The sequence below is a fragment of the Myodes glareolus genome, unplaced genomic scaffold, assembly GCF_982192425.1.
Source record: "Myodes glareolus unplaced genomic scaffold, mMyoGla1.1 HAP1_SCAFFOLD_62, whole genome shotgun sequence".
Lineage (NCBI taxonomy): Eukaryota > Metazoa > Chordata > Mammalia > Rodentia > Cricetidae > Myodes > Myodes glareolus.
The window spans coordinates 576,324-588,320 of NW_028263229.1; positions in this window are offsets into that span (position 1 = coordinate 576,324).

The following is an 11,997-nucleotide window of genomic DNA, read 5'->3' on the forward strand; positions in this document are numbered from 1 at the left end:
GCTTCACTTTCTAAATGCTGTACTTTCTGAGAAAATCACTTTCCTTTGAAACAGCCTTATGCTACTTATAAGCATTCACCAGCAACTCACATGAGTTTCTCTGAAAGAGAAGCAGTCTGTTCCAACCCTTCAATTCACTGTGCGAAGGGAATGGAGTGTTGCTTCACTTTCTAAATGCTATACTTTCAGAGAAAATCACTTTCCTTTCAAAGTACCTTAAGCTACTTACAAGCATTCACCAGCAACTCACAATCATTTTTCTGAAAGAGAAGCGGTCTGTTTCAACACTTCAATTCACTGTGCGAAGTGAATGTGTTGTTGTTTCACTTTCTAAATGCTGTACTTTCAGAGAAAATCACTTTCCTTTGAAACTGCCTTAAGCTACTTACAAGCATTCACCAGCAATTCACATGCATTTCTCTGAAAGAGAAGCAGTCTGTTCCAACAGTTCAATTCACTCTGCGAAGTGAATGGAGTGTTGCTTCACTTTCCAAATGCTGTACTTTCACAGAAAATCACTTTCCTGTGAAACTGCCTTAAGCTACTTACAAGCATTCACCAGCAACTCACATGAGTTTCTCTGAAAGTGAAGCAGTCTGTTCCAACACTTCAATTCATTGTGCGAAGTGAATGGAGTTTTGCTTCACTTTCTGAATGCTGTACTTTCAGAGAAAATCACTTTCCTTTGAAATTGCCTTAAGCTACTTACAAGCATTCACCAGCAACTCACATGCATTTCTCTGAAAGAGAAGCAGTCTGTTCCAACACATCAATTTACTGTGCGAAGTGTATGGAGTGTTGCTTCACTTTCTAAATGCTGTACTTTCAGAGAAATTCACTTTCCTTTGAAAGTGCCTTTGGCTACTTACAAGCATTCACCTGCAACTCACATGCATTTTTCTGAAAGAGAAGCAGTCTGTTCCAACACTTCATTCACTGTGCGAAGTGAATGGAGGGTTGCTTCACTTTCAAAATGCTGTACTTTAAGAGAAAATCACTTTCCTTTCAAAGTGCCTTAAGCTACTTACAAGCATTCACCAGGAACTCACATGCATTTCTCTGAAAGAGAAGCAGTCTGTTCCAACACTTCATTCACTGTGCGAAGTGAATGGAGGGTTGCTTTACTTTCAAAATGCTGTACTTTCAGAGAAAATCACTTTCCTTTGAAACTGCCTTCAGCTTCTTACAAGCATTCACAGGCAACTCACATGAGTTTCTCTGAAAGAGAAGCAGTCTGTTCCAACACTTCATTTCATTGTGCGACGTGAATGGAGTGTTGCTTCACTTTCTAAATGTTGTACTTTCAGAGAAAATCACTTTCCTTTCAAAGTACCTTAAGCTACAAACAAGCATTCACAAGCAACTCACATGAGTTTCTCTGAATGGGAAGCAGTCTGTTCCAACACTTCAATTCAATGTGCGAAGAGAATGTGTTGTGGTTTCACTTTCTAAATGCTGTAATTTCAGAGAAAATCACTTTCCTTTGAAACTGCCCTAAGCTACGTACAAGCATTCTCCAACAACCCACATGCATTTCTCTGAAAGAGAAGCAGTCTGTTCCAACACTTCAATTCCCTGTGCGAAGTGAATGGAGGGTTGCTTCACTTTCTAAATGCTGTACTTTCAGAGAAAATCACTTTCCTTTGAAACTGCCTTCAGCTACTTACAAGCATTCACCAGCAACTCACATGAGTTTCTCTGAAAGAGAAGCAGTCTGTTTCAACCCTTCATTTCATTGTGTGAAGTGAATGGAGTGTTGCTTCACTTTGTAAATGCTGTACTTTCAGAGAAAATCACTTTCCTTTCAAAGTACCTTAAGCTACGAACAAGCATTCACCAGCAACTCACATGAGTTTCTCGGAATGGGAAGTAGTGTGTTCCAACACTTCAGTTCACCGTGCGAAGTGAATGGTATGTTTCTTCACTGTCTAAATGCTGTACTTTTAGAGAAAATCACTTTCCTTTGAAATTGCCTTAAGCTACTTACAAGCATTCACCAGCAACTCACATGAGTTTCTCTGAAAGTGAAGCAGTCTGTTCCAACACTTCAATTCATTGTGCGAAGTGAATGGAGTTTTGCTTCACTTTCTAAATGCTGTACTTTCAGAGAAAATCACTTTCCTTTGAAAGTGCCTTAAGCTACATACAAGCATTCAAAAGAAACACACATCCATTTTTCTGAAAGAGAGGCAGTCTGTTCCAACACTTCAATTCACTGTGCGAAGTGAATGGAGTGTTGCTTCACTTTCTAAATGCTGTACTTTCAGAGAAAATCACTTTCCGTTGAAAGTGCCTTAAGCTACTTACAAGCATTCCCCAGCAACTCACATGAGTTTCTCTGAAAGAGAAGCAGTCTGTTCCAACACTTCAATTCACTGTGTGAAATGAATGTGTTGTTGTTTCATTTTCAAAATGCTGTACTTTCAGAGAAAATCACTTTCCTTTGAAACTGCCTTAAGGTACTTACATGCATTCACCAGATACTCACATGCATTTCTCTGAAAGAGAAACAGGCTGTTCCAACACTTCAATTCACTATGCGAAGTGAATGGAGTGTTGCTTCACTTTCTAAATGCTGTACTTTCAGAGAAAATCACTTTCCGTTGAAAGTGCCTTAAACTACTTACAAGCATTCCCCAGCAACTCTCATGAGGTTCTCTGAACGAGAAGCAGTCTATTCCAACAATTCAATTCACTGTGCGAAGTGACTGGAGTGTTGCTTCACTTTCTAAATGTTGTACTATCAGAGAAAATCACTTTCCTTTCAAAGTACCTTAAGCTACAAACAAACATTCACCAGCAACTCACATGAGTTTCTCTGAATGGGAAGCAGTCTGTTCCAACACTTCAATTCAATGTGCGAAGTGAATGTGTTGTTGTTTCACTTTCTAAATGCTGTAATTTCAGAGAAAATCACTTTCCTTTGAAACTGCCCTAAGCTACGTACAAGCATTCTCCAACAACCCACATGCATTTCTCTGAAAGAGAAGCAGTCTGTTCCAACATTTCAATTCCCTGTGCAAAGTGAATGGAGGGTTGCTTCACTTTCTAAATGCTGTACTTTCAGAGAAAATCACTTTCCTTTGAAACTGCCTTCAGCTACTTACAAGCATTCACCAGCAACTCACGTGAGTTTCTCTGAAAGAGAAGCAGTCTGTTCCAACCCTTCATTTCATTGTGCGAAGTGAATGGAGTGTTGCTTCACTTTCTAAATGCTGTACTTTCAGAGAAAATCACTTTCCTTTCAAAGTACCATAAGCTACAAACAAGCATTCACCAGCAACTCACATGAGTTTCTCTGAAAGAGAAGCAGTCTGTTCCAACACTTCAATTCACTGTGCGAAGTGAATGGAGTGTTGCTTCACTTTCCAAATGCTGTACTTTCAGAGAAAATCACTTTCCTGTGAAACTGCCTTAAGCTACTTACAAGCATTCACCAGCAACTCACATGAGTTTCTCTGAAAGTGAGGCAGTCTGTTCCAACACTTCAATTCATTGTGCGAAGTGAATGGAGTTTTGCCTCACTTTCTAAATGCTGTACTTTCAGAGAAAATCACTTTCCTTTTAAAGTGCCTTAAGCTACATACAAGCATTCAAAAGGAACACACATCCATTTTTCTGAAAGAGAGGCAGTCTGTTCCAACACTTCAATTCACTGTGCGAAGTGAATGGAGTGTTGCTTCACTTTCTAAATGCTGTACTTTCAGAGAAAATCACTTTCCGTTGAAAGTGCCTTAAGCTACTTACAAGCATTCCCCAGCAACTCTCATGAGTTTCTCTGAAAGAGAAGCAGTCTATTCCAACAATTCAATTCACTGTGCGAAGTGATTGGAGTGTTACTTCACTTTCCAAATGCTGTAGTTACAGAAAAAAATCACTTTCCTTTGAAAGTGCCTTAACCTACTTACAAGCATTCACAAGAAACTCACATGCGTTTCTCTGAAAGAGAAGCAGTCTGTTCCAACACTTCAATTCAATGCACGAAGTGAATGGAATGTTGCTTCACTCTCTAAATGCTGTTCTTTTAGAGAAAATCACTTTCCTTTGAAATTGCCTTAAGCTACTTACAAGCATTCACCAGCAACTCACATGCATTTCTCTGAAAGAGAAGCAGTCTGTTCCAACACATCTATTCACTGTGCGAAGTGAATGGAGTGTTGCTTCACTTTCTAAATGCTGTACTTTCAGTGAAATTCACTTTCCTTTGAAAGTGCCTTAAGCTACTTACAAGCATTCACCTGCAACTCACATGCATTTTTCTGAAAGAGAAGCAGTCTGTTCCAACACTTCATTCACTGTGAGAAGTGAATTTAGTGTTGCTTCACTTTCAAAATGCTGTACTTTCAGAGAAAATCACTTTCCTTTGAAACTGCCTTCAGCTTCTTACAAGCATTCACCAGCAACTCACATGAGTTTCTCTGAAAGAGAAGCATTCTGTTCCAACACTTCATTTCATTGTGCGAAGTGAATGGAGTGTTGCTTCACTTTCTAAATGTTGTACTTTCAGAGAAAATCACTTTCCTTTCAAAGTACCTTAAGCTACAAACAAGCATTCACCAGCAACTCACATGAGTTTCTCTGAAAGGGAAGCAGTCTGTTCCAACACTTCAATTCGCTGTGCGAAGTGAATGTGTTGTTGTTTCACTTTCTAAATGCTGTAATTTCAGAGAAAATGACTTTCCTTTGAAACTGCCTTAAGCTACGTACAAGCATTCTCCAGCAACCCACATGCATTTCTCTGAAAGAGAAGCAGTCCGTTCCAACACTTCAATTCCCTGTGCGAAGTGAATGGAGGGTTGCTTCACTTTCTAAATGCTGTACTTTCAGAGAAAATCACTTTCCTTTGAAAATGCCTTAAGCTCCTTACAAGCGTTCACCAGCAACTCCCATGAGTTTCTATGACAGAGGAGCAGTCTGTTACAACACTTCAATTCACTCTGTGAAGTGAATGGAGAGTTGTGTCACTTTCTAAATGCTGTACTTTCAGAGAAAATCACTTTCTTTTCAAAGTACATTTAGCTACTTACAAGCATTCACCAGCAACTCACAATCGTTTCTCTGAAAGAGAAGCAGTCTGTTCCAACACTTCAATTCACTGTGCGAAGTGAATGTGTTGTTGTTTCACTTTCTAAATGCTGTAATTTCAGAGAAAATCACTTTCCTTAGAAACTGCCTTAAGGTACTTACAAGCATTCACCAGAATCTCACATGAATTTCTCTGAAAGAGAAGCAGTCTGTTCCAACACTTCAATTCACTGTGCGAAGTGAATGGAGTGTTGCTTCACTTTTCAAATGCTGTACTTTCAGAGAAAATCACTTTCCTGTGAAACTGCCTTAAGCTGCTTACAAGCATTCACCAGCAACTCACATGAGTTTCTCTGAAAGTGAAGCAGTCTGTTCCAACACTTCAATTCATTGTGCGAAGTGAATGGAGTTTTGCTTCACTTTCTAAATGCTGTACTTTCAGAGAAAATCACTTTCCTTTGAAAGTGCCTTAAGCTACATAAAAGCATTCAAAAGAAACACACATCCATTTTTCTGAAAGAGAGGCAGTCTGTTCCAACACTTCAATTCACTGTGCGAAGTGAATGGAGTGTTGCTTCACTTTCTAAATGCTGTACTTTCAGAGAAAATCACTTTCCGTTGAAAGTGCCTTAAGCTACTTACAAGCATTCCCCAGCAACTCACATGAGTTTCTCTGAAAGAGAAGCAGTCTGTTCCAACACTTCAATTCACTGTGTGAAATGAATGTGTTGTTGTTTCATTTTCAAAATGCTGTACTTTCAGAGAAAATCACTTTCCTTTGAAACTGCCTTAAGGTACTTACATGCATTCACCAGCAACTCACATGCATTTCTCTGAAAGAGAAACATGCTGTTCCAACACTTCAATTCACTATGCGAAGTGAATGGAGTGTTGCTTCACTTTCTAAATGCTGTACTTTCAGAGAAAATCACTTTCCGTTGAAAGTGCCTTAAGCTACTTACAAGCATTCCCCAGCAACTCTCATGAGTTTCTCTGAAAGAGAAGCAGTCTATTCCAACAATTCAATTCACTGTGCGAAGTGACTGGAGTGTTGCTTCACTTTCTAAATGTTGTACTTTCAGAGAAAATCACTTTCCTTTCAAAGTACCTTAAGCTACAAACAAACATTCACCAGCAACTCACATGAGTTTCTCTGAATGGGAAGCAGTCTGTTCTAACACTTCAATTCAATGTGCGAAGTGAATGTGTTGTTGTTTCACTTTCTAAATGCTGTAATTTCAGAGAAAATCACTTTCCTTTGAAACTGCCCTAAGCTACGTACAAGCATTCTCCAACAACCCACATGCATTTCTCTGAAAGAGAAGCAGTATGTTCCAACATTTCAATTCCCTGTGCAAAGTGAATGGAGGGTTGCTTCACTTTCTAAATGCTGTACTTTCAGAGAAAATCACTTTCCTTTGAAACTGCCTTCAGCTACTTACAAGCATTCACCAGCAACTCGCATGAGTTTCTCTGAAAGAGAAGCAGTCTGTTCCAACCCTTCATTTCATTGTGCGAAGTGAATGGAGTGTTGCTTCACTTTCTAAATGCTGTACTTTCAGAGAAAATCACTTTCCTTTCAAAGTACCATAAGCTACAAACAAGCATTCACCAGCAACTCACATGAGTTTCTCTGAAAGAGAAGCAGTCTGTTCCAACACTTCAATTCACTGTGCGAAGTGAATGGAGTGTTGCTTCACTTTCCAAATGCTGTACTTTCAGAGAAAATCACTTTCCTGTGAAACTGCCTTAAGCTACTTACAAGCATTCACCAGCAACTCGCATGAGTTTCTCTGAAAGAGAAGCAGTCTGTTCCAACCCTTCATTTCATTGTGCGAAGTGAATGGAGTGTTGCTTCACTTTCTAAATGCTGTACTTTCAGAGAAAATCACTTTCCTTTCAAAGTACCATAAGCTACAAACAAGCATTCACCAGCAACTCACATGAGTTTCTCTGAAAGAGAAGCAGTCTGTTCCAACACTTCAATTCACTGTGCGAAGTGAATGGAGTGTTGCTTCACTTTCCAAATGCTGTACTTTCAGAGAAAATCACTTTCCTGTGAAACTGCCTTAAGCTACTTACAAGCATTCACCAGCAACTCACATGAGTTTCTCTGAAAGTGAGGCAGTCTGTTCCAACACTTCAATTCATTGTGCGAAGTGAATGGAGTTTTGCTTCACTTTCTAAATGCTGTACTTTCAGAGAAAATCACTTTCCTTTGAAAGTGCCTTAAGCTACATACAAGCATTCAAAAGGAACACACATCCATTTTTCTGAAAGAGAGGCAGTCTGTTCCAACACTTCAATTCACTGTGCGAAGTGAATGGAGTGTTGCTTCACTTTCTAAATGCTGTACTTTCAGAGAAAATCACTTTCCGTTGAAAGTGCCTTAAGTTACTTACAAGCATTCCGCAGCAACTCTCATGAGTTTCTCTGAAAGAGAAGCAGTCTATTCCAACAACTCAATTCACTGTGCGAAGTGATTGGAGTGTTACTTCACTTTCCAAATGCTGTAGTTACAGAAAAAAATCACTTTCCTTTGAAAGTGCCTTAACCTACTTACAAGCATTCACAAGAAACTCACATGCGTTTCTCTGAAAGAGAAGCAGTCTGTTCCAACACTTCAATTCAGTGTACGAAGTGAATGGAATGTTGCTTCACTTTCTAAATGCTGTACTTTTAGAGAAAATCACTTTCCTTTGAAATTGCCTTAAGCTACTTACAAGCATTCACCAGCAACTCACATGCATTTCTCTGAAAGAGAAGCAGTGTGTTCCAACACATCAATTCACTGTGCGAAGTGAATGGAGTGTTGCTTCACTTTCTAAATGCTGTACTTTCAGTGAAATTCACTTTCCTTTGAAAGTGCCTTAAGCTACTTACAAGCATTCACCTGCAACTCACATGCATTTTTCTGAAAGAGAAGCAGTCTGTTCCAACACTTCATTCACTGTGCGAAGTGAATTTAGTGTTGCTTCACTTTCAAAATGCTGTACTTTCAGAGAAAATCACTTTCCTTTGAAACTGCCTTCAGCTTCTTACAAGCATTCACCAGCAACTCACATGAGTTTCTCTGAAAGAGAAGCATTCTGTTCCAACACTTCATTTCATTGTGCGAAGTGAATGGAGTGTTGCTTCACTTTCTAAATGTTGTACTTTCAGAGAAAATCACTTTCCTTTCAAAGTACCTTAAGCTACAAACAAGCATTCACCAGCAACTCATATGAGTTTCTCTGAAAGGGAAGCAGTCTGTTCCAACACTTCAATTCACTGTGCGAAGTGAATGTGTTCTTGTTTCACTTTCTAAATGCTGTAATTTCAGAGAAAATCACTTTCCTTTGAAACTGCCTTAAGCTACGTACAAGCATTCTCCATCAACCCACATGCATTTCTCTGAAAGAGAAGCAGTCTGTTCCAACACTTCAATTCCCTGTGCGAAGTGAATGGAGGGTTGCTTCACTTTCTAAATGCTGTACTTTCAGAGAAAATCACTTTCCTTTGAAAATGCCTTAAGCTCCTTACAAGCATTCACCAGCAACTCCCATGAGTTTCTATGACAGAGGAGCAGTCTGTTACAACACTTCAATTCACTCTGTGAAGTGAATGGAGAGTTGTGTCACTTTCTAAATGCTGTACTTTCAGAGAAAATCACTTTCTTTTCAAAGTACATTTAGCTACTTACAAGCATTCACCAGCAACTCACAATCGTTTCTCTGAAAGAGAAGCAGTCTGTTCCAACACTTCATTTCACTGTGCGAAGTGAATGTGTTGTTGTTTCACTTTCTAAATGCTGTAATTTCAGAGAAAATCACTTTCCTTAGAAACTGCCTTAAAGTACTTACAAGCATTCACCAGGATCTCACATGAATTTCTCTGAAAGAGAAGCAGTCTGTTCCAACACTTCAATTCACTGTGCGAAGTGAATGCAGTGTTGCTTCACTTTCCAAATGCTGTACTTTCAGAGAAAATCACTTTCCTGTGAAACTGCCTTAAGCTACTTACAAGCATTCACCAGCAACTCACATGAGTTTCTCTGAAAGTGAAGCATTCTGTTCCAACACTTCATTTCATTGTGCGAAGTGAATGGAGTTTTGCTTCACTTTCTAAATGCTGTACTTTCAGAGAAAATCACTTTCCTTTGAAAGTGCCTTAAGCTACTTACAAGCATTCACCTGCAACTCACATGCATTTTTCTGAAAGAGAAGCAGTCTGTTCCAACACTTCATTCACTGTGAGAAGTGAATTTAGTGTTGCTTCACTTTCAAAATGCTGTACTTTCAGAGAAAATCACTTTCCTTTGAAACTGCCTTAATCTACCTACAAGCATTCACCAGCAACTCACTTGAGTTTCTCTGAAAGAGAAGCAGTCTGTTCCAACACTTCAATTCACTCAGCGTAGTGAATGGAGGGTTGCTTCACTTTCTAAATGCTGTACTTTCAGAGAAAATCACTTTCCGTTGAAAGTGCCTTAAGCTACTTACAAGCATTCCCCAGCAACTCACATGAGTTTCTCTGAAAGAGAAGCAGTCTCTTCCAACACTTCAATTCACTGTGTGAAATGAATGTGTTGTTGTTTCATTTTCAAAATACTGTACTCTCAGAGAAAATCATTTTCCTTTCAATGTACCTTAAGCTACTTACTAGCATTCACCAGCAACTCACATGAGTTTCTCTGAAAAAAGCAGTCTGTTCAAACACTTCAATTCACTGTGCGAAGTGATTGGAGTGTTACTTCACTTTCGAAATGCTGTAGTTACCGAGAAAATTACTTTCCTTTGAAAATGCCTTAAGCTACTTACAAGCATTCTACAGCAACTCACATGTGTTTCTCTGAAAGAGAAGCAGTCTGTTCTAACACTTCAATTCACTGTGCGAAGTGAATGGAGTGTTGCTTCACTTTCTAAATGCTGTACTTTCAGAGAAAATCACTTTCCTTTGAAACTGCCTTAGGCTGCTTACAAGCATTCACCAGCAACTCACATGAGTTTCTCTGAAAGAGAAGCAGTCTGTTCCAACATTTCAATTCACTGTGCGAAGTGAATGGAGTGTTGCGTCACTTTCTAAATGCTGTACTTTCAGAGATAATCACTTTCCTTTGAAAGTGCCTTAAGCTACTTACAAACATTCACCAGCAACTCTCATGAGTTTCTCTGAAAGAGAAGCAGTCTATTCCAACAATTCAATTCACTGTACGAAGTGATTGGAGTGTTACTTCACTTTACAAATGCTGTAGTTACAGAAAAAAATCACTTTCCTTTGAAAGTGCCTTAACCTACTTACAAGCATTCACAAGAAACTCACATGCGTTTCTCTGAAAGAGAAGCAGTCTGTTCCAACACTTCATTTCACTGTGCGAAGTGAATGTGTTGTTGCTTCACTTTCTAAATACTGTACTTTCAGAGAAAATCGCTTTCCTTTTACAGTGCCTTACTCTAATTACAAGCATTCACAAGAAGGACACATGCATTTCTCTGAAGAGAAGCCGTCTTTCCCAACACTTCATTTCACTGTGCAAAGTGAATGGATTGTTACTTCACTTTCTAAATGCTGTAGTTACAGAGAAAATCACTTTCCTTTGAAACTGCCTTAAGCTACTTACAAGCACTCACCAGCAACTCACAATCATTTTTCGGAAAGAGAAGCAGTCTGTTCAAACAATTCAATTCACTGTGCGAAGTGAATGGAGTGTTGCTTCACTTTCTAAGTGCTGTACTTTCAGAGAAAATCACTTTCCTTTGAAACTGCCTTAAGCTACTTACAAGCATTCACCAGCAACTCACATACATTTCGCTGAAAGAGAAGCAGTCTGTTCCAACACTTCAATTCACTGTGCGAAGTGAATGGAATGTTGTTTCACTTTCTAAATGCTGTACTTTCAGAGAAAATCACTTTCCTTTGAAACTGCCTTAAGTTACTTACAAGCATTCTCCAGCAACTCACATGCATTTCTCTGAAAGAGAAGCAGTCTGTTCCAACATTTCAATTCACTCTGCGAAGTGAATGGAGGGTTGATTCACTTTCTAAATGCTGTAATTTCAGAGAAAATCACTTTCCTTTGAAACTGCTTTAAGCTACTTACAAGCATTGACCAGCAACTCACATGAGTTTCTCTGAAAGAGAAGCTGTCTGTTCCAACACTTCAATTCACTGTGCGAAGTGAATGGAGTGTTGCGTCACTTTCTAAAAGCTGTACTCTCAGAGAAAATCATTTTCCTTTCAATGTACCTTAAGCTACTTACTAGCATTCACCAGCAACTCACATGAGTTTCTCTGAAAAAAGCAGTCTGTTCAAACACTTCAATTCACTGTGCGAAGTGAATGGAGTGTTGCTTCACTTTCTAAATGCTGTACTTTCAGAGATTATCACTTTCCTTTGAAAGTGCCTTAAGCTACTTACAAACATTTACCAGCAACTCTCATGAGTTTCTCTGAAAGAGAAGCAGTCTATTCCAACAATTCAATTCACTGTACGAAGTGATTGGAGTGTTGCTTCACTTTATAAATGCTGTACTTTCAGAGAAATTCACTTTCCTTTGAAAGTGCCTTAAGCTACTTACAAGCATTCACCTGCAACTCACATGCATTTTTCTGAAAGAGAAGCAGTCTGTTCCAACACTTCATTCATTGTGCGAAGTGAATGGAGGGTTGCTTCACTTTCAAAATGCTGTACTTTCAGAGAAATTCACTTTCCTTTGAAACTGCCTACAGCTACTTACAAGCATTCACCAGCAACTCACATGAGTTTCTCTGAAAGAGAAGCAGTCTGTTCCAACCCTTCATTTCATTGTGCGAAGTGAATGGAGTGTTGCTTCACTTTCTAAATGCTGTACTCTCAGAGAAAATCCCTTTCCTTTCAAAGTACGTTAAGCTACAAACAAGCATTCACCAGCAACTCACATGAGTTTCTCTGAAAGAGAAGCAGTCTGCTCCAACACTTCAATTCACTGTGCGAAGTGAATGTGTTGTTGTTGC